Raw genomic sequence first — 9311 nt, forward strand, 5'->3', positions numbered from 1 at the left:
AAATTGCGTATGAAGGTATATGATGAAACTGAGGTTACAGAACTGCATTCAGATCAGTAGCTTTTGGTTGACAACATATTATTATAGATTTAAACCAGTTTAAAACATGTTTAGCTGGTTTCCAGGTTATAGATTAAGTCTAGTCTTTGACTAAGTGGATCTTTCAATAGGGAATCTCCATTGAATCTCCATGGTTTTTAGTCCATGACCAGGCATATTAAACTGTGCCCTATTATTAAACTGACCCTGAATGCCATCATTTGCAATATTTTTCTATTAATGTAGTCACAGGTCTAACGCTAACTTTTCATAAGTCCTTTATTCACATTCATTCAAATGATACAGAGCGAGGCACAATGTGATCAGCGATATGATGTGACACAAAGCACTTTTATGTTATTTTTTTCAACTAAAATGCCTAAACAGTCAACAAACATAGACACATTTTTATTTAGCCTACATTAGTTTGTTGTAACTTTATTAGTTTGTTGTAACTTTAAACCACTCTAAGTACAGTTGAAGTCAGAAGTTTACATACACTTAGGTTGGAGTCATTAAAACTTGTTTTTCAACCACTCCACAAATTTATCGTGAACAAACTATAGTTTTGGCAAGTCAGTTAGGACATCTACTTTGTGCATGACACAAGTAATTGTTCCAACAATTTTTTACAGACAGATTATTTCACTTATAATTCACTATACCACAGTTACAGTGGGTCAGAAGTTTACATACACTAAGTTGACTGTGCCTTTAAACAGCTTGGAAAATTCCAGAAAATGACAGGCTAATTGACATCATTTGAGTCAATTGGAGGTGTACCTGTGTATGTATTTCAAGGCCTCCCTTCAAACTCAGTGCCTCTTTGCTTGACATCATGGGAAAATCAAAAGAAATCAGCCAAGACCTCAGAAAAATAATTGTAGACCTCCACAAGTCTGGTTCATCCTTGGGAGCAATTTCCAAACGCCTGAAGGGACCACGTTCATCTGTATAAACAATAGTAAGCAAGTATAAACACCATGGGACCACGCAGCAGTCATACCATACAGGAAGGAGACACGTTCTGTCTCCTAGAGATGAACGAACTTTGGTGCGAAAAGTGCAAAACAATCCCAGAACAACAGCAAAGGACCTTGTGAAGATGCTGGAGGAAACAGGTACAAAAGTATCTATATCCACAGTAAAACGAGTCCTATATTGACATAACCTGATAGGCCACTCAGCAAGGAAGAAGCCACTGCTCCAAAACCGCAATATGGGTCTTCCAAATGGACAATGACCCCAAGCATACTTCCAAAGTTGTGGCAAAATGGCTTAAGGACAACAAAGTCAAGGTATTGGAGTGGCCATCACATTGCCCTGAACTGAAAAAGCATGTGCGAGCAAGGAGACCTATAAACCTGACCCAGTTACACCAGCTCTGTCAGGAGGAATGGGACAAAATTCACCCAACTTATTGTGGGAAGCTTGTAGAAGACTACCCGAAACGTTTGACCCAAATTAAACAATTGAAAGGCAATGCTACCAAATACTAATTGAGTGTATGTAAACTTCTGACCCACTGGGAGTGTGATGAAAGAAATAAAAGCTGAAATAAATAATTCTCTCCACTATTATTCTGACATTTCACATTCTTAAAATAAAATGGTGATCCTAACTGACCTAAGACAGGGAATTTTTACGAGGATTAAATGTCAGGAATTGTGAAAAACTTAGTTTAAATGTATTTAGCTAAGGTGTATGTAAACTTCCGACTTCAACTGTATAAACCATTATAATAAGGTGTATAGCGTATAAACATGTTGTGATAATTACATTGAGCAAAAATATTAATGTAACATTGACCTCCATATGTCTCATGCAGCGCAACACATCTCCTTCACATATTGTTGATCAGGCTGTTGATTGTGGCCTGCGGAATGATGTTCCATTACGCTTCAGTGGCTGCGCGAAGTTGCTGGATATTGGCTGGAACTCGAACACACCGTCATACACGTCAACCCAGAGCATCCCAAACATGCTCAATGGGTGACATGTCTGGTGAGTATGCAGGCCATGGAAGAACTGGGACATTTTCAGCCTCCAGGAATTGTGTACAGATCCTTGCGACATGGGGCTGTGCATTATAATGTTGAAACATGAGGTGATGGAGGTGGATGAACGGCACAACAATGGGCCTCAGGGTCTTGTCACGGTTTTTCTATGCATTAAAATTGCCATAGATAAAATGCAATTTTGTTTGTTGTCCGTACCATATGCCTGCCCATATCATAACTCCACCCTCACCATGGGGCCCTCTGTCCGGTCGCAAACCGCTCGCCCACACGTCGCCATCTGCCCGGTACAGTTGAAATCGGGATTCACCCATGAAGAGCGCACTTTTCCAGCATGCCAGTGGCCATTGAAGGTGAGCAGTTTCCCACTGAAGTTAGTTACGATGCCGAACTGCAGTCAGGTCTAGACCCTGGTGAGGATATCGAGCACGCAGATGAGCTTCCCTGAGACGGTTTCTAACAGTTTGTGCAGAAATTATTCAGATGTGCAAACCCACAGTTTCATCAGCTGTCTGGGCGGCTGGTCTCAGACGATCCCGCAGGTTTGAAGTCAGATATGGGGGTGCTGGGCTGGCGTGGTTACATGTGGTCTGCGGTTGTGAAGCCGGGTTGGACGTACTGCCAAATTCAATTATCTGGAAACAGCTCTGGTGGACATACATGCAGTCAGCATGCCAATTGCATGCTCCATCAAAACTTGAGACATCTGTGGAGTTGTGTTGTGTGACAAAATTGCACATTTTAGAGTGGCCTTTTATTGTTCCCAGCACAAGGTGCACTTGTGTAATGATCATGCTGTTTAATCTGGTTCATGATATGCCACACCTGTCCAGTGGATGGATTATTTTGGCAAAGGAGAAATGCTCACTAACAAGGATGTAAACAAATTTGTGAACAAAATTTGAGAGAAATAATATTTGTGTGCATATGGAACATTTCTGGTATATTATATTTCAGCTCATAAATCATGGGACCAACACTTTACATGTTGCGTTTATATTTTGTTGTTCAGTATAGATTACAGTAGCCTACTGTAGAGGCGTGGTCGAGCCAGTCTATATAAATCGTGACGCCTTTAGTCTGGCGCTCCTTCTACTCGTCCGGACTCTGCAAAGGCTGTGTTTGTGTGCGCCACCGTAAGCCGCTACCCGAGACGCGCCCGGCATCTTGAATAAGAAAGTCCCACTGAGAAAAGACATAGGCCTACTAGGAACCTTTTAAGGGTAGCAATATCGAGTACGTGGTCAAGATATAGGAAAACGATATACAGTGATTTTTGCAGAATTACAGTTGGTGGTGATTTGAAGTTCGAAGACATGAGGATTCTACGAGTTGCGCTCCTGCTCGTCCATGCTTTTGGTAAGTATCAAGTTACACTTTTATATCTCAAGTCAGATTATATAGTTCCTTTTCTGTCGCGTTTATACTTTAACATTGGATGAACTATTGGTGGTAATAGTTTCTCCTAGACTTGATTCCTCCTAAGTGGTCTATTTCGTATTCATAAGAGACATGTCTTGGAGTTACACTTGTTGACTGTACAAGAGTGGGAACTTTTCAAGCATGACCTTCTGAGCATGTCTCATAAACTTTTAAAAGAAGAGTTAATGATTTTCATAAGGTGTAGGCCAGCCTATGCTATTCAAGAACGAAGTGTGGTCATATTTCTATTTTAAAACATGCTTTATGTAACTGGATATACTTATTTTTAACTCATATTCTTGAACATTAGCTAACTGTCTGTCTATGCAACATTTTGTGTACCATAGCCAAGCAGGATTATAGTCTCTCCTGTACAGAATACTGTACATGCATGATGTTTATGGGGGCCTCACAGTTCTTGGAGCTGAAATGCAACGATCCAGTTGTATAGGCTCACCTGGAGGGGCCGTGGGGCCTCATGCAGGGCTCTTAGTCTAGAGACATGTTTCAACTTGACATGTTTCAAATTCCTCCATTTTCTTGGCACCTGAATTAATTACTGTGTTGGAAAGTAAAGCTTGTGTTCTCAGTGAGCAAAACTGCTTGAAAATACCTCATTTCAACCAGTTTTGCCTTTGAAATGATGTATTTTCAACCAGTGTTGTTCACTTGGTTAACTCCTCAGTGTCCGTCAGAATCTAGTCTACATCTCTAAACCGCAGACTACTGAATGGTGGAGCATCAATAATGATAAAATGTTAACCTTGTGTTTCCTTGTGTTTCCCAGTGGTCTCGAGGTTGGTGAGCGGAGCTGTGGTGGACAGGTATGAGAGTGAGAGGCCACCGCAGCACACAGCATTTATCAACCTGTTGGATGTCCTGAGCGACAGCAGGATGGAGGGAGGGATGGAGAAGAGTAATCACGGAGTGGAGGGTCCACTGTTGGAGGATGAGGAGTACTATGATTACTACCATGAAGATGAAGAAGATGCCTCAGGGGAATATGAGGTGGAATTACCTCGAGGTATTTAGTAACTCGCTGTGATTTATGTTTGTTTATTGCTCTGTTGTAAAACATCATCCTGTTGTTTATAGGTTCTGGAATCCTGACTGACACGTGTATTAGAATACCCTTTATGATTTATTACACTATTATTCATGAGTTTCTGGCAGGTTGTCAGTCAGTTCCATTTTAACACCTGTTGCTATGTAACCTCTAGTTAAATTGACTGGATGGACCAGGTAGCCTAGTGGTTAGAGCGTTGGGCCAGGAACCAAAAGGTCGCTGTTTCGAATATCTGAGCCGACAAGGTGAAAAATCTGCCGGCGTGCCCTTGAGCAAGGCATTTAACCCTATTTTGCTCCAGGGGCGCCATACTACTATGGCTGAGCCTGTAAAACAACACATTTAACCTATTCGGTGTATGTGACAGTAAAACATGTGTTCTATGAGGTGTGTTGGCTAGACGCGTGGATTCAGTTGTCTGTGTTCTATGAGGTGTGTTGGCTAAGACGCGTGGATCAGTTGTTGTGTTCTATGAGGTGTGATGGCTTAGAGGTGGACTTCAGATTTCGTGTTCTAAAGGTGATGAGGCTAGACGCGTGGATTCAGTTGTCTGTGTTTCTATGAGGTGTGATGGCTAGATGCGTGGATTCAGTGGTCCTGTGTTCTATGAGGTTGATGGCTAATGCGTGGGATTCAGAAGTTGCTGTTTCCTATAGGTGTGATGGCTAGACCGTGGATTCAGTTAGTCTGTGTTCTAATGAAGGTGTGATGGCTACATCCGGGAATTCAGTTGTTCTGTTGCTATGAGGGTGATGCGTAGACGCGTGGATTCAGTTGTCTGTGTCCTAATGGGGTGTGATGGCTACGATGCGTGGATTCAGTTTCTTGTGTTCTAAGAGGTGTGATGGCTAGACGCTGATTCAGTTGTCTGTGTTCTAATGAGGTGTGAATGGCTAAGACGCGTGGATTCAGTTGTTCTGTGCTTCTATGAGGTGTGAGGCTACATACCGTGGATTTCAGTTGTTGTGTTCTATGAGGTGTGATGGCTAGATGCGTGATTCAGTTGTCTGTGTTCATGAGGCGTGTGATGGGCAGAATGCGTGGATTTCAGATCTTCTGTGTTCTAATGAGGTGTGATGGCTAGAACGCGTGGATCAGTTGTCTGTTTCTATGAGGTGTGATGGCTAGACCGCTGGATTCAGTTGTCTTGTGTTCTTTTCTTTTTTTAGTTGTACATTGTCGACTAAACCGTCAAGACCCATCGGCCATACTTGGAAGCTTGGGAGGAAGGGTTTTTGAGGGGGGGGAGGGGAGGAGGGAGGGAGGGAAGGGGAAGGAAGAAGGGAAAGGGAAAGAAAGAGAACCCTGTCTGAAGAAGTATAAGGACTTCTGTATCCAATGGCAGCTGTCATTACCTGAGGGACAGCAAAGCTTCCGTCATGCATGTAAGAAATACACCTCTCTCTCTCTCTCCTGTCTCTCTCCTCTCTCTTGTCTTTCATCACGTCTCTCACGTCTCTACACATGTGTCTCCTCACTGTCTCTCTCATCTCTCTACTGTCTCTCTCTGCTCTCTCTCTCTGCTCTCTCGTCTCTGATCTCTCACTAGATCCTCTCACTGTCTCTCTCTCTCTCTCACTGTCTCTCTCTTTCTCTAACTTTCTCTGTCGCTCTCTTTCTGTCTGTCTATCTCCATCTCTATCTCTCCAGAGGAACAAAATGCCTGTTGTACTGTATGTTGCATGAATACCATCTCACCCCTCTCTCTCTCTCTTTCTCCTTGTGCAGATGTCGTCCCAGTTACTCTGGGGAGCGGTGTCACCTGTTCACGCTGGCTTCAGAGGGGAGGGACGTGGGAGGATACAGCAGGACCACAGCTCTGGCTGTGGTGGCAGTGGTGTTGTCTTCTCTCTGTCTAACCATCATAGGCCTGCTGCTGGTGCTCAGGTCAGTACTACAGCCTTAATACACACACATACACATACACACATACACACATACACACACACACACACACACACACACACACATACACATACACATACACATACACATACACATACACATACACATACACATACACATACATACACACACAAACACCACTTTACCCACTTTTGTTTACCACCAGCACAGCTGTATGTCACGTTACACAATGCATTATGCAGCAGCTGGAGATTGATAAAGTCAGTATTGGCACTGTATTGTGGAAATGGGCCAACAGGAAATGAATAGTACACAACCTAATTGAATGTAGAGGAATGGGAAATGAGGCTATAACAAACATGACAGGGTAGATCAGCATGGATATAGTTTAGCGCTATTGTTCTCACCTGACAACAATAATTATTGTAACCACAGGTGCTGTTGTTCCAGGATCCACAGGTCTTAACCCTGTTGTTTTTCTCCAGGTTTCACAAGAGAGGAGCGTACGACGTAGAGCATGAGGAGAAGGTGAAACTGGGATCATCGCCCAACCACTGAAGAGCTGGAGAGAAGGGTGAGTTACCAGGGAACCCCAAACTCCTCTCTTTTCAAGTCCTGAACTGAAATGTTAGTTCCCCTCCTAAATTGGTAGGAGTTGGACGGAAAGTACAATGTCATCATAACATTACAGTATGATTGTGAAAGATTAGTCTGGGTTTTGTTTTCACACGGTCTGAGTGTTGAAAGAAACTTGATTGCTTATTGTGTCTCCTTCTTTTATGTCAGGACAGGATAGGGAAATTCTACCTCAAAATAGAAAAGAAGAAGTGGAAATAAGCCAAGCGATAACCCAGAGAGACTTGGTATGGCAGAGAGGGGGACTGGATGGCCGTGACCTGGACACATAGCCCCACCCCATCTCACTGATGAACAGATGTGATTGGGTAGCTCGATTCTGCGGTAAGCCCTGCAACCTATCAGGAGAGAGCCTGGCTAAAACTGGAACTCTGATTGGCTGGGAGAAAAGACTGGAGTGGTGATGACAATATGGAAGCTGAGATGAAGAGAAGGAACATTTCTGGGCCCGTATCCACAAAGTGTCTCGAGGAAGGAGATCTGATCTTGGATCAGTTTTGCCTTTAGGTCATTGTGAATAACATTATATTGACAGGCCCTATATCAGCACACTCCTATCAGAGATGCTTTGTGGAAACGTCCCTGGATTCAGTGCTGCTTCTTGGCTATGTTAAACAGACTACCAGGAGTCTCAGCCTAAAAGGACACCATCTTCTCTTCATCTGCCAGAAACAGAGAGAACCCTGGTCTTTCTTCAACAGGAGTGTTTTTACCAATCAGCATTTTGTATTTTCCTTCACATGCTCATTCTTTGTCGTTTTCTAGTGTACTGTAAAACTTTTATTTATACCATATATTTGTCTTTTAATTTATTTGTTGATGTGATGTTGCTATATTTATGCAGATATTTAACTCCTTCTTCCACCCAAAGATGCACTTCCAGTTTGTAAAGGTTATCTATAAGGTCATCTTTGTGTTTTTATATTTAAATGTTAAATAATATTTATTGATGAAAATGAAGATAAAATGAATTAAAAATGTACAGTATATTTGGAGAAATAGACATTTCAACGTAAGCGTCCTCTTGGTCTCATAGATATACCTGATTACTGACTTTGATATCAGCACTCTGTGTACAGGCTGCTCAGAACACACACCACTGTGATTAGTTGGTTGATTGATTGATTCAATAAACAACAGTGTGGTGTACTATACCAATGTACCACTGACAGGTCTCTCTGTGTGTACCATTATGACGTGGTTGCATTGGTCTTCTGTGTTTGACTCTGAAGAAGACATACAAAACATCCAGACATAGAAGTGAATTGAATAGAAATTACTCTACTCTAGAATCCCAAAATATAGAATATAGGAAATATTCTAGAATGTTTATAATCTAGAATCCAGTTTAAATATTTCTGTATTACAATCAGGATGTGGAATTGATCCAACGTAAACTCTGGTGCCTTGTCGAGTCCAGTCATTGTAGCGAGTGTTGGAAGATAGAAACTTACACAAGTGGTGTAGTTTTATTGTCTTTGAGAAATGAGTAGACATAAATATCCCAAAATGTTATCTCCAATTTCTGTTATTTATTTCTGTTACCATGCCAGTTGTGTTGTCTTGTTTTAGCATGGTGGGTGTGGTGATGGATATACTATAGTTACTGTAATATGGTTATTTACTGTACTGTAATATACACTGAGATCCATACTAAGATCATGATGAAATGTGAATTCATTCAAGTGTTCAGCCTTTTTAAAAACGAATAACCCTCCTTGAGAAAAACATCCTGGACACAACCTGCAGTTTTGAAGTGATTTCTAGTAAAAAAAAAAATGTTTTTCTTCTCAGAAAATAAAGTTTTTTTTTCTCGGAATCCCTGAAGTCATTGTATTATGTGTTATCGATGTTACGAAGGCTGCATTTACACAGGCAGAACAATTCTGATATTTTTTCCACTAATGGTCCTTTGACCAATCAGATCAGATTTTTTTGCCAATAATTGGGCTGCATGTGTAAAAGCTGTATTGCTCATATCCTGTATCCTGTTGCTATCTATACACCGATGAGTGTTTTAAACTCAGAATCATGATGCTACAAAGTTACCTCTAGACACTGATCTAATGTCTGTTTAGGGTCTGTTTTGGATTGGAAGAAAGGCATCTTAATCAAGATTCAAGATCTGAGGTGGTTAAAATATATATCATTTTTACCTCAAGTTGCTCCTATCTGTTATTATAAGTTAATAACATTTCTATACTAATGGTCTAGGCTTCACCTTGATAGTTAAGGTCACCATTATTATAGCTATCTGGTTAACT

The 9311-nt window shown here is 41.5% G+C and overlaps 1 pseudogene; it reads left to right on the top strand.

Moving 5' to 3' along the window:
* The first annotated feature begins 571 nt into the window (after window positions 1–571).
* Window positions 572–8866, top strand: LOC111965538 (proheparin-binding EGF-like growth factor; annotated as a pseudogene).
* Window positions 8867–9311: the final 445 nt, after the last annotated feature.

This window comes from Salvelinus sp. IW2-2015, linkage group LG6.2, assembly GCF_002910315.2.
Source record: "Salvelinus sp. IW2-2015 linkage group LG6.2, ASM291031v2, whole genome shotgun sequence".
Taxonomy (NCBI): domain Eukaryota; kingdom Metazoa; phylum Chordata; class Actinopteri; order Salmoniformes; family Salmonidae; genus Salvelinus; species Salvelinus sp. IW2-2015.